General features: G+C 36.7%; 1 pseudogene; it reads left to right on the top strand.

The window, feature by feature from the left end:
* The first annotated feature begins 353 nt into the window (after positions 1–353).
* The window catches only part of LOC121030315 (histone-binding protein RBBP4-like), a 17,211-nt pseudogene continuing 3,810 nt past the window's right edge, over positions 354–13,754 (top strand).

Raw genomic sequence — 13,754 nt, 5'->3', positions numbered from 1 at the left:
GCTCACATCTGTGACTTCTCCTTGGAAAGACCTTTCTCACTTATTTGCTTAGCTAAGACATTCGTACTTCAACACCAGCATCAACTCCCCTTAGAAATGTTCCTTGGAACACTATCCCACCCCTCCCCACCAAACCACCTCCTAATGGTGTGAAACAGGTCCAGTGCCTTTTTCTCACAGCATATTTCTTTATGATAACAATAAATTTTGTGTGATTTAATGGATTTTGCTGTTTGAGGACAGGGGATATAGGAGCTCAATAGAGATTTATTAAAATATGTTTGGGGAAGATGGGAGGATGACCCATTAGAACTAAAAGCAGCTAAGAGTATTTTAGTTTTAGACCTACTAACATGGGCTGGACTATTAAATCCAATGATCTTGAACTACATTCTGTAGTGGACACTGTGTTTCGCCCAGATCTCTTCAGATCTGTTTTCCCTTTCTGTGTGACACTCCCCCAGTTTATTGTTCTTGTGTTTCTAAAGGCCCCCACCTGCCCTTCTTCAGTGACTATGTAAGGGCTACTTTGCTTGCATTACCAGAAATGAAAATATGTGAAGATTGAGTTGCTCTCATCTGCGGGCAGCAGAGCCCTTAGCAGAGCTAGACTGGAAGCTGGAGCAGAGTGGAAAAGCCCAGCTCCCTTGCCTACAGTCAGGACCAGATGTTAGGGGATCAACCTGAGGCTGAGACTTGCTGAAACCACCTCTTTACCTCTTTTCCTTCCTTGTCCTTGTCAGACGACTGTGTTCCTGGTTTCTCCCAGGAAGATGTCAGTATAAATTATTTGCACATGAAAACACATCTCAATGTCCACTTATGGGAAAACTCTATCTTGAAGACATTAAACGTCTATTTAAATGTATTGTTTATTTTGTCAAACTAATTCTCAAATAAGACAACAATGAAAGGCAACAGTGACCATCCCTCCTTCCCCATTCCCCACTTGTGGACACAATGATTCTCTCTTTGTTTTAGGCTTAACTTTATGGCATTTTCTTTCACATCACAAAATAATTATTGCTCTTACTTTTCAAATCAGAGTTAGATGCTGTTTACTTCTGATGAGGAAATAGTTCACATGTTAATATGTGACCTTCCTATGCAGGGCTTTCCTCTCTTTCCTACCAAGTGGGTTCTGTTGTTGTTTTGTTTGTTTTAAATTCATAGTTCTATGTTGGTCTGCACCTTCTAGCAATGTGCTTAAACTTCTGTCCTTTATCTCCTGAAAATGTTTGACATTTCCATTCATAGAATCGCCTTTTTTCAAGAGAAATCCCTCCCAAACTTTTTCTTCTGCTCTAATAGAAGCTTCCTGGCTGGAACTCTCATCATAAGATTTACTTTTCTTTCTCTCTGGAGTCTATGTATTCCTTTTAATTAGATACATTTCTTACCTTGCTAAAATATATCCTTGAATAATTTCCTAAGTGTGAGTGAAGGTAATTCTTTGAGTCTTTTCATGATGAAAATGTCTTTATTCTGTCTTCTCACTTTATAGTAGTCTTTCAAAGTATTGTAGTCTAGGTTGAAAAATCTCTTTCCCTCATAATTCCAAAGGTATTTTTTCATTGTCTTCTTACATTCATTGTTGCTAAGAAAAAGGCTGAGGCCACTCTATATTTCATACCTTTGTGACTGAACTACTTTTTTTCATTGCTTTTGGACACTTTTAGGGCCTTCACTTTATCCTCCACAATCTGCAATTTAAAATTGATACATCCAGATTTCTGATTTTATTTTCATATGTCTTGTGTGGTACTCTTTCTCTAAGTTTCATTTGAATGCCCTATAGCCTTCCTGGTGTGGAAAATCTTCTCAAATTGTTTCTTTACTGATTTTCTTCCTCATCATTTTTTTTCTATTCTCCCTTTCTGGAACTTTTATTGGTTTCTCATCTGGTCCTCTTGTTTCTTATCTCTTTTCTCATTTTCTATATAATCTTTTGTTCTATGCTCAGAGATATTTCTTGACCTTAGTCTTCTGTCTCGTTTATTATATGTTCTATTTTTAATGCTACTTTTAATGTCTAGTTCTGTGATTTTTCTGTTTCACAAGATCCTGTTTCTCTCTCCATATAAAATGCATACATTTTTCTGAAGCTATTTTTTTAAGTTCCTTTTCCTTCATTCTATTTCATATCAGAGCCTTTCAAATTTCTTGAAAGGTCTGTGAGTCCTTTACTTTGGACTGTTGTGTGTGTGGAACAAAAGCAAGGCCAGGTTGCTCACTCTTCATAGATAGGCTGTTGATAGGCAGGCTGTGGTCCTGGGAAAGCTCTTAACGTCAGGTTAGGTAGAGCTCTCCTCAGGGGTCTTTTTTTTTGCCCCAGATGTTAAATACCTGTCTGTGCAGAAGGACATTTTGTCTGGACATAGATACCACACTGCCAGGAGCGTTCTGTGTGCTCACTGGGAATGAACTGTTCCCACCTACTTGTGTTCTATTAGACCCATGATTTAGGAGTGGATGCTCATAACAGCCCACATTTTAGCCCGATTTCTAAATGTGGATTCTAAACGTCACATTCGAAATGTCAAGCTCTGCAACAGGCGAGAAACCTCTTTGGCTATATAGAGCCCAGTGCACATGGCCAAGTTTGAGGCTGCATTGCTAGATGTGGTTTCATGTCCTTTCTATGATCCAGTAATTATTGAAATTTCCTGCCCATGGGTCACGTTTTTTCTCATTTTCCTTGTCACAGTTTATGCCATTTTATAAATTCTTTTTTTTAAATCTTTTTGTAGAAGTCTGAGAGGGAGAAGAGATTATATGATGTTGCTTCTATCTGTCTTCTCTTACTCCTAGAAATTTACAATTTATCCCATTACCATTATTACTCCTATTGATTGTAATTTTGGTACTTAACTATTAACGTATAGTTGGATTGAATATTAGTTTACGGTACCTTGTGACAAGAACCTGGTTATGAGATTTGCATATTTCATGATTACATTTAATTATCCCCTTATCATTATAGGTATTGCTCTCTCTATTAAACAATCAAGGAAATGCATATTCAAAAAGATATCTTTCAGAGCTTAAATTTGCAATTCAGTCCATCTAACTACAAAGGACATAGTCATTCTGTTATGTTAGGTTACAGGCTACTCTGTGCCTCCCAATAGGTTGGTTGGTTGGCCTGCAAATTTGTGCCATACTAAATGACATCATTTGTGAAATAATGAAGGGTATCTTTTGATTCAGGGTTTTTCTTGATGTTATTATAGTTTTCTATAGTGATGTTGCCTTTTCATATTTGACTTGGACTACATTTATATCGAATACCAACAGACTGGAAATATGTTTCTCTGTGAGAATCTTGCACCTCTGAAATGTAAGATAATATGCAAGATGGAACTACATTTAACTAACTTGAATATTCCAATTACTGATAAACAGAACTCTATAGGGTGTCAGACACAAAGTATTAAAACGACTTTATATTTTTTCTCATGATGTAAACTTACCAGAACACTAATAAGTGTCTTCACAAGATTTATCTTGAAATTCGTTTATTTTGAATTTGTTTCCTAAAAACATTAACTTGTGTAATAACTAAATAGCTGATTATATCAATTTATATCAATTCTATCCACCTTCTTTTACTCCTAGAAATTTACACCTTCTCCCATTACCATTATTACTACTAGTGATTCTAATTTTGGTAATTAACTATTGGTACCAAACTATTGGCACTTAAGTATTTGGTACTTGTTTCAGGTAGTTTTTTAAAAGTTTATTTATTTATTTTGAGAGAGCGCAAGCGAGAGATTGGGGAGGGGCAGAGAGAGAGTGAAAGAGAATCCCAGGCAGGCTCCACACTGTCAGCACACAGCCTGATATGGGGCTTGAACTCATGAACTGGGAGATCATAACATAAGCCTAAACTGAGAGCCAGACCCTTAACCGACTGAGTCACCCAGCCACCCCTTAGCTGGGTTTTCTTAACACTGGCCCATTTTTGGAGACTTGTACATACACGTGTAATTGTACTTATGAGCATTGAGCTGCAAAGTTAGAAGACAATTTCTGTCCTTCTTCGGATGGTCTGGATTCATGAGAAAGAGAAATAAAAGATAAGACTAATGGGGGCTATGCAAAATGATTTTTCTACTGTGAAAATTAAGTTTAATTCCTTCCTAATTTTCCTTTCAAATTCTTACCTGCGACCTTGTGGAACTCCTAATCTCTATAAATGTTCATATTTCTCATGTTTAAAATGAGAGCATTAAAATAGATCAATAGTTAAACATTTCTTTTCAAATCATTTTTTTCTTGTTGTTGTTGTTGTTGTTGTTGTTGTTGTTGTTGTTGTTGTTAAAAAAGATATACAGAAGTAGAGCTTTAAAAACCAACAAAAATCAGACAAGAGCTGAGATTCTCTGGCTGAAGCCCTGTGAGGAGGAGTGAGGAGAAGCTGGGAGCTCTGCTTCTCCCAGCTGCTGCAGCTCAGCTGCAAGGGGCAGCTTCAGGGTGCCTCTCCTGGGCCGTTGGGTGCAAGAGAAAACTGCTCACATATATATTATCTAAGTGTACTTCAGTCTTGAAATGTATGTAACAGTATGGCACAGAATACTAAGCTTTGGAAAAGAGAGACCGGAGGGGGGGAAAAACCACTAATGGAAAATAGGGAAGTATGAAAGTGATTGCTCATGTCTCATTTCCATGTTTGTTTGTTTCCTTTTGGAGTTTCCTGCAGCTAAATCTACCTGTGTTCCTCATAATTGCATATAACCATTTGTATAAGATTTTCTAGGGCCAAGGAGTCTCTTACATTTTTTCATCATGACATATATAACAATTTGTATACTTTTATAAGCCATTTCAGAAAAAATAAGTCAAATATCAGAAGCTCAAAGATCAGAATCCTTGGTCCCCCAAGAAGTCTATATATTTGGTTCTGAAATCACAGTCAAGATGAACTTCAACCCCATACCTGTTTAGAAGTAGACTTTCCTAATCCACAAAAGCTTCTCACCTCTGATTTCCTTTTGCAGTTATTACTTGAATCTACCTTAAATACACATTGCTTTATAAAAGCAAGGTGTTGTTTTAAACTTTTCGGTTTCAGGTTTGATGACTTTCTCATTTGAATTTTATTCAGTATTTAGAAAGTAATGCCTTACACATAAAATGAGCTCAATCAATATCTGGCAATGGTGAAAGAAAAGGGGAAAGGATGTCATTATTGGCAATATAAGCTTCAGTATGGGATTTCTAACCTTTTGCCTTATATCTAGATCTACTTTGAACTCAGCAATATGATCTGGATCATGAAAAAATACCATGAAAAAGTATCAAAAGTCTGATAAGGACATATTTATTGATAAAATACAATGATAAAGAATAAATTATGATAATTAAAGGTTGAACCCATCGATTTTTCTGGTGGGTGCCCTGAGCTATGATCACAGGTGAAGATAAGAATGGTGAAATTGTAATCACTGTAATAAACATGAAGCGATAATGTTATTTGAAATTGTAGTGATTATTTTTGAAGTTGTCTTGTATGAAAATCTTAAGTTCACATGAGACATTTTGTAAAACAGTGTTGAGTGTTTAAAAGTTGCATTTCATTGAGCATGAAAATACACATGTTTCATATGATATGGTAGTGTGCTGGGTTGAGTCTTTTGGGATCAAAGATCAAAGGAGGCACAAATCTGTTAAATGAAACATGCAATAAAGCCTCAGTATAAATCTGAATATATCTTGATACACTTCATAAGTTCTGAGTCTTTTTGGGATGTAAGAATTTTTCCAGTCTCTCAAAAATTCATGTTGCAGAAGGTAATTTTATCCAAATCATAAATCCCTACATCAACGTTTTAGAGTTCCCAATTATCCAAATATTCATTCCTCCAGAGATAATATCATGCAGTTGGTAAATGTTCAGAAGAATCCAATTTTAAAAGTTGCCTCTTAGAAGGTGACAAAATACTAGGTATAACATCTAATATCAATCATATCTTGATGCCAAAACAATGATGATTCAGAGCATTATGCACACTCAAGGATGAGCATCTCAAATCATATACCATAAAATGTATCATTAAGGTTTGTATTTTTCAGGAGAATGTCAGCCATTCTCTGGGTCTATATCGTCATAATAAGCTTGCCAGGGAGCTGCAAACTGAAACAGAAAATCCAGGGAAAGAAATAAGATTTTCTACGATTGTATTTTGTTACAAATTGAACACTAAAAATGAGAGGTTATTTTTTTTTTCTTACTCCCTTGGATGTTTCCTGAAAATGCAAATAAAATGTCAGGCTTTCTGCTCTCACCTAGTATTTTACACCACTCTTCTCCATGACTAGAAGAAAGGGACCCCCGCCACAAGTGTCAAAGCTCATTCTGTTGTTTTCACTTCCAGGTATAGGATGTTAGAATGATCATAAGCCTAAGCTGAGTATCTCCTAAGAGAGAACAACCCCAAATTAATGCCTACCTTATCCTTCCTGTCTGCACCAGTGGGAATGTTCTCTTAGAGAGAAATCTTCTCCATTTCACCGTGGGTCTCAAGAGTTCCTGGACGAAAAAGTGTTTCTTGGAAAAATACTAAGGATCCTAGGAATCATGAAAAACACTGTGTAACAATTTGCTGCCTTTCACATTTCTATCAATTCAGTCTATATTATGGGTTATCTATTATGGACTGCAGTTGTTGTTCTACATCTTTTCACCACGGTCACTATTTTGTCCTGACACTAACGTGAATCAGCTTCTTTCTGTCTTCCTTTATTAAGTGTTGTGAGCATTCAGAAGAGGAAAAGATTGCTTCCAGAGGGAAGAAACTTCATCTTTTCAAAAGGCGGCACTAAATCTCCTATTGTATGTTAGACAGTAAGGGTACAAATACGAACAAGTTGTATCTTTTCCTTCAGAAGCACTCAGTCCAGATGGAATCAAGGAAGAGTTAAGTAGGAGATAGCATTTGAGCTGAATCCAAAAAGATGGTGTATGCTTCCTAGGGCTGCTATAAAAAAATACCATAAACCTAGAGGCTAAAAACAATGGTAATGTATTCCCTCACAATTCAGGCTAAAAGTCCAAAATTTGTTGGCAAAGTTGATTCCTTCCTGGGGGCTCAGAGGTAGAATCTGCTCCTTGCCTCGCTCCTGCCTTCTAGTGATTGCTGGCATTCCTTGGTGTTCCTTGGCTTTTGGCATCATGACTTCAATTTCTGTCCCAACCTGTTTCTATCTCTTTTTCTTCTCTTCTTGTGAGGATGCCAGTCATATTGGGTTAAGGGCCTACCCTACTCCAGTATGGGCTCATCTTAACTAATTACATCTGTGATGACATTATTTCCAAATAAGGTCACATTCTGAGATTCTGGGAAGGACCTGAATCGAGGAGGGAAACTATTTAACCCAATATTGATGGATAAGATTATGTAACTAGAAATAAAAGAGAGAGTTTTTATTTAATTCTCTTTTTCAACAAGCATTTGAGTGCCTCTCTTGGTCTAGGTATAATGATAAAGTCTGAAAGTATAGGGAATAGGTGTGGTCACTATAGTCAATGAAGAAGGAAAGGCATACATTTTCCCTAGATATCTGTAGGGTATGGGTGATTTTTCAGCAATGTTCTGCACACTTGAGGGAAAGCCTTCACCTTACAAATTGAGACTGAGTGTGGAAGGGATTCTCAACCTCTGGGCTGCACTTGCCTGGAATTTAACCTCTGTGAAACGAAGCTGGGAGATGAAAAAGGCTAGCATTGGCCCTTCCTAGAAAGCTACTATAGCCCTTACCTGGGAGTTTGGGGGAGAGGGATTAGTCTTTTTGGTCTCACCCACTCAGAGTGGAGCTCTCCCCTGCTCAGCTGGGGACTGGGAGGAGGGAGAGAGCAAGAGAGTCATCATGCAATTTTTATTGAGATTTAGATTTTCTTAAATAAATGTTTTATTTGCTGTATGTCCTAAGGGCAGTTTTCAGAGACTTTAAAAGGTTGATTTTGGGGTGTCTAGGGTCTCAGTTGGTTTAGCGTGAGACTCTTGACCTCGGCTCAGGTCATGACCTCATGGTTCCTGAGTTCAAACCAGACATCAGACTCTGCTGTGGGCACAGAGCCAGCTTCAGATCCTCTATCCCCCTCTATCTCTGCCCATACCCTGCTCGCGCTTTCTCTCTGTCTCTGTCTCTGTCTCTCTCTCTCTCAAAAATAAATAAACATTAAATTTTTTTAAAGGTTGATTTTTTGTTTTGTTTTATAATATTCACTAGTTGTAGTTGTTTCACTGGCAAGTGTGTCTGCAGAGCTCCTTATAAGGTCCATTCAGAAGTGGAATCTGCAGATAACTGTGTATCCCTTTGCATGTCTCTACCTCTGTCTCACTTGGGAATGACTACAAGAAACCATAATGACAAAGCAGAGTAGGTAATGTGACCTGGGCCATGCGTGGCACTCTTGGAGTGTAAAAGAAAGGTAGCCCCTAGGATTTACTGAAAAACTGATGATCTAAACTGGGATTTTATTTGTATCACATATCACTCTGTTACCTGATTTTTTTAGTGTTTTTTTTTTTTTCATATTATTACTGCAAATCTAATGTAAGCTTGTTGAGTGTTGGGACTGTCTCACACCAGCATGTGCAAATGTACGTGGCACACTGCGGAAACATGATAAATAATTATTGAATTATGACTATTGTGGATATAATTAAAAAGGGGAAAAGCGAGCAGGTTTGAAATCTAGTTCAAACATAAATTTCAAAGAACTTGCTGATATATATTCTAAGAAGAGTCAGGAAGAGAGTTGTCAAGGAACTAGGTCAAGTGGCAGTATTCACAGAAATGGGGAACACAGGCAGCCCTTCAGCCCTGTCATTGAAGACACAGGACTCTGAGTTCAGATACTTAGATCTATGTCTTTGTGTCCTATTTCCACATCTGAAGGTACGTTGACTGGAGATACCATCTTTAAGATTCTTTAAAATGTTAAGATTCTGTCACTGAGTTAGTGCTTATTTGTTTAAAGGAAAATGGGTTGTCATTAGCTTTCTTGGATTAAAATATTTTGACAATAGAGACAAATGCTCAGTTTAAGGCCACAGCTGTCTTTAATTAATTAGTGAGGAAATCAAAGGGTTATGTACCCAGAGCCTAAATACCCCTAATTAGGATAGTCTTTATTTTTAGGGGAGGGTGTAAAAATCAAGCCTGTATAATTTGAATTTTTATTTGTCATCCTCTTTAGAAAACCTCCTTAGAAAATCCCCTTTGCATAATAATTGTTCTAAACGTTGTTGTTGTAGTTGTTGTTATTTTGTTATTGTGATTTCTTTGCTATCTCTTTAATAAACTTTGGGGAAGAAGAAAAGATGTCTGTCATCTTGAGCCAGAAGCCTATGCGCATTTTTGAATACCTCAACTTGTCACCGATTTGAAAAACGTTCATGTGTAAGTTTTGTTGCAACCATGTGACAAGGAACTTTGGAAAACCTGCCATAAATTCTTGTCCAACAGTCTTGCTTGTTTAAAATACCTTCATGTGTTTGTTTGTTTGTTTGTTTGTTCTACAACTTAATGTGTTTTTTTTTTAATTGAAAAATAGTTGGCACACAGTGTTACTTTAATTTCAGGTGTATATTCATATGATTTTTATATGCTGGTCGTTACAGATGATAATCTTCAAATGATCAATAATATTTTTCCATCAACTATCAGTAATAGGTGCTGAAAACGTAGCAGGTGAGGCAGCCTGGTGAGCATTATAAGGAGATCAGGACCAGGCAGTAGCGGTTGTGTGTTGTACTGTTTGCTGTCTCAATTTCTGATTATGCAACACTGGGGAATTCATTTCTCACTGACCCTAAGTTTTCTTATCTATAAATGGAATTTGGCTAGGTGGTTTCAGACTTTTTTCAGATCTGACGTTTTATGATTTCATATTTCTAAGATACTAATAATTTCTAGTCAATGCTGGTCCCATAATAAGAAAAGTTATTGCAATATAACAGACACCCAGAATGGTTCACATTTTAGCTGATTTTCTGTGGCGAAACAAAATCCTATAGCTGTCACAGAAGGAGGATGTTAGCACCTTCTGTCTTCAAACTAGTTTTACTCTGTTATAACTCTTTTAAAATAGATATCTTTTGCACAGTTTATTACATAAATTTCAAAGACCATGCATATTTTATTCTATATATGCAGAAGTCACTGAAATGGATCACACAAGTTAAATCTAGTCTTACATTTTTTTACCCTATCTCATTATTCATAATAAAATCCAGATGCTTTAACATTAGATATAGAATTCTGTTTGATCACTTACAACCATGTTTGTCCCTATTGATTTTCTCCCTTAACATTTCATCCTGCCCATGCTGAAGCCACACTGAAATGCTTGAAATTCTCCAAATTGTCGGCACTTTCAAATGTGTGCCTTAGTACACACTGGTCACTATTAGCAATGCAGTTTTTCCCCTTCTTAATCAGATCATTCCTTACTAAGTTTTTAAGACATTGCCTTTAGGAAATGTTCCTGTCTATAACTCAACTTTACCATTAGCTGGACTGAGGTCTTTCTTTTGTGTTCTGTAGTATACTGCATTACCTCTATAAAAGAACTCCATATCTACCTCTGTAAAAGAGTTCCACAGGAACATGAATTGTGTTTGTATACCTTACATCCCCAATATTTAATAAAAAGCCTGATCTAACAGTAGATCATTAGTATATGTTTATTGCATGGATCAAAGTAAGACTTCTGGTTCCCCTTCCTACTACCCGTTTTTCTGTCTTTCTCAGAGTGTGACAGAGAAGCAGGTACCCAGTGAAAGGAAAATACTTTTCTCCGTACTACTCATTTCCATACTACTATTGCTACTACTAATAATAATCATAACAACATGTTGATTGAATGTTTATGCTTCTTAGAATTGGTCTTTGTGGGGCGCCTGGGTGGCGCAGTGGGTTAAGCGTCCGACTTCAACCAGGTCACGATCTCACAGTCCGTGAGTTCGAGCCCCGCGTCGGGCTCTGGGCTGATGGCTCAGAGCCTGGAGCCTGTTTCCGATTCTGTGTCTCCCTCTCTCTCTGCCCCTCGCCCGTTCATGCTCTGTCTCTCTCTGTCCCAAAAATAAATAAACGTTGAAAAAAAAATTAAAAAAGAATTGGTCTTTGTGCTTCTCTAGCACCTTCTGTCTCCAGGAAGTTTTCTTTAACTTACTCATATCAATCTGCTTGACACTCTTTGTATTTCCCTTCAAGGAGCAGTCTCTCACTCTTCATATAGGAAAATAGAATTCATTTATTTTATTTGTTTTTTATTTTTATTTAAAAAATGTTAACGTTTATTTTTGAGAGACACAGAGATACAGAGCACAAGAGGGGAGGGGCAGAGAGAGAGGGAGACAGAATAGGAAGCAGCCTGCAGGCTCTAAGCTGTTAGCACAGAGCCTGACGCGGGGCTCGAAATCACAAACCGCAAGTTCATGACCTTAGCCGAAGTCGGACACTGAAGGGACTCAGCCACCCAGGCACCCCTATAATTTATTTATTTTTTAAAGCATGAGTAAGGTATAACCGAAATGCAGTGAGTTGCAACTGTTTAAGGTTTAAAATTTGATAAATTTTGATGTATATGTGCGAAGCCACTAGCACAATTAAGGTAATGGACATATCCATCTCCCCCCAAAGGTAAAAAAAATTATATAAATATATATGGGATGCTGGTGACAAATATTATGCCCTTTTAAAAATATTGATAAAGAGAATGAGATTGGGCCATCTATTTGGGCATTAACCATGATGGCTATGATGACATACTGCCTGGGGACACTCACTAACAGTCTAACATAAGCAAATGAGTTTATCTCTGGGAATCCATTGACTCATATATAATATCTATATAATAATTGTACTTACCTTAAGCTTATAATGAGGACTAAATGAAATGTTGCATTCAGAGTTCACCACCATGGAAAGTATTTAACACTATGCAAGACACTTAGTGATTACCCCCAAACATGCTGAATAAAAGAATAAAAGGGAAAAAATGAAGTAGGCCACTTAGCAGAAGAAAACAGATTGCCCCAACAAATGACTACTCCCGAAAATCCTGTCTGATCCCACTCTGGTGCTGTGGCAAAGAGTCTCATTTTTAACTGAGTTTCTTTTTGTTAGCCAAAGATGAAAACTTAATAGAGACATGATTGTACTTTTTTGTTTTTTTGTTTTTTAATTTATTCTGATCACGGCTGGTACATACTGGACCTACCTTGCCTAAAATTAAAACCTGTATTACTTCTGACACTGTCTTCAATTTCCTTATTGAAAGAATTACAAATAATGTAAAATTTTAAATCTTTTTGCTTCAGAATTAAGTCCTTGAGTGAAATTTTTGCTCCACTAATGTAATATAGTAGAATGTGTGAGTTTGTATTGCATTATATACAGGAGACTTCCTCTGTTTTGATGTCCGTTATCTTTAGAGAGCTGTCTACAACCTTGATGTTTATATACCAGACGGCTAAGTGGTTTCCCTGAGTTGTTTGTACCATTTTATTCCTTGAACATTTTTGTGGGCAGTTTTCAATGGACTGAATTTAATGGTACATAAAGCTCTGAGGGAGGAGAAAGTAATTTGATAAATAAAAAGCAACTGATGCTGTCTTTCCTCAACCCATGTATTCACTGTCCTTCAATGTAGATGTGGTGAACAGAATTGTAAAATCACCTAACAGACACTCTGATTTGTCAAGACAGTTGAGAGCAGATGTGATGAGAAGGAAAGCAAAAAAATAATTTTTGAAGGAGTAGAAATTCAGATAAGGCCATTAGAGGATGAATTGAATCCCGAGAGGGCTAAGAATTGAATGTGGCCTGCAGTGACGTCTTGTATTAAATATAATAGATGAGTAGATGCCAAATTATTAAACAGAACCATATATAGGTGATGAAATTATGGGTGATATTTTTTCTTCCTTGGAAATTACTGTATTTTCAGTGTCCTTCCAAAATAAGGATGTATTATTTGTGAAATCATAAAAAATAAAAATAATAGATAACCTTTTTGCTTAAAAACTTTAGATTTAAAAAAAAACTTAAATTTTTGCTAAAAAATTTCACACCCAATTTAACTTAAAAGTAAATCAGTCCTTAATTCTACAGAAAAAAAAAAAAAACAGTAAATGACAGAGATCAAAAAGAAGCCCTTTCCTATTTTGGTAACTGCAAGGACTTATTAGACTACATTATCTGATAATTTCTAGTCTGTAAAGGACATTGAGAGGTCATCCAATTCATTTCCTTATCATCACACAAGATGCCTCAAATTATCCAAGAAAGATTAGAACCCATCCTATTTTAGACCTTTTGAGAAGTTTCCATGTCTTCCTTTGCTGGTGCTTTTGAGCACTTAATAATGTTTTGCTGACAGAATATTTAAATTTTTATATTTAATGGTGGCTTAATGAAAAGTTATGAAGGAATGACTGCTTTTTAAAACCAGACAATACTCATCACTGACGTGTGATCTCGTAATTGTTTTATCCTTCTCCAGAATCAAGTAAAATTACTAAAAATACTAAATCATTTCTGTCTCCTTAAAAAACAGACTTTCTGGGATGCCTAGGTGGCTCAGTCAGTTAAGTGTCCTGACTCTTGATTTCGGTTCAGGTCATGATCTCACGGTTCATGAGTTCGAGTCCCACGTCAGGCTCTGTGCTGATGGTGTAGAGTCTGCTTGAGACTCTCTCTCTCTCTCTCTCTCTCTCTCTCTCTCTCTCTCTCTCTCT

This window comes from Herpailurus yagouaroundi, unplaced genomic scaffold (genome assembly GCF_014898765.1).
Source record: "Herpailurus yagouaroundi ecotype Mexico unplaced genomic scaffold, PumYag 140, whole genome shotgun sequence".
NCBI classification, from domain to species: Eukaryota; Metazoa; Chordata; class Mammalia; order Carnivora; family Felidae; genus Herpailurus; species Herpailurus yagouaroundi.
Note: the sequence above shows the minus strand (reverse complement) of the source record. Positions and strands in the feature narration are given on the sequence as shown.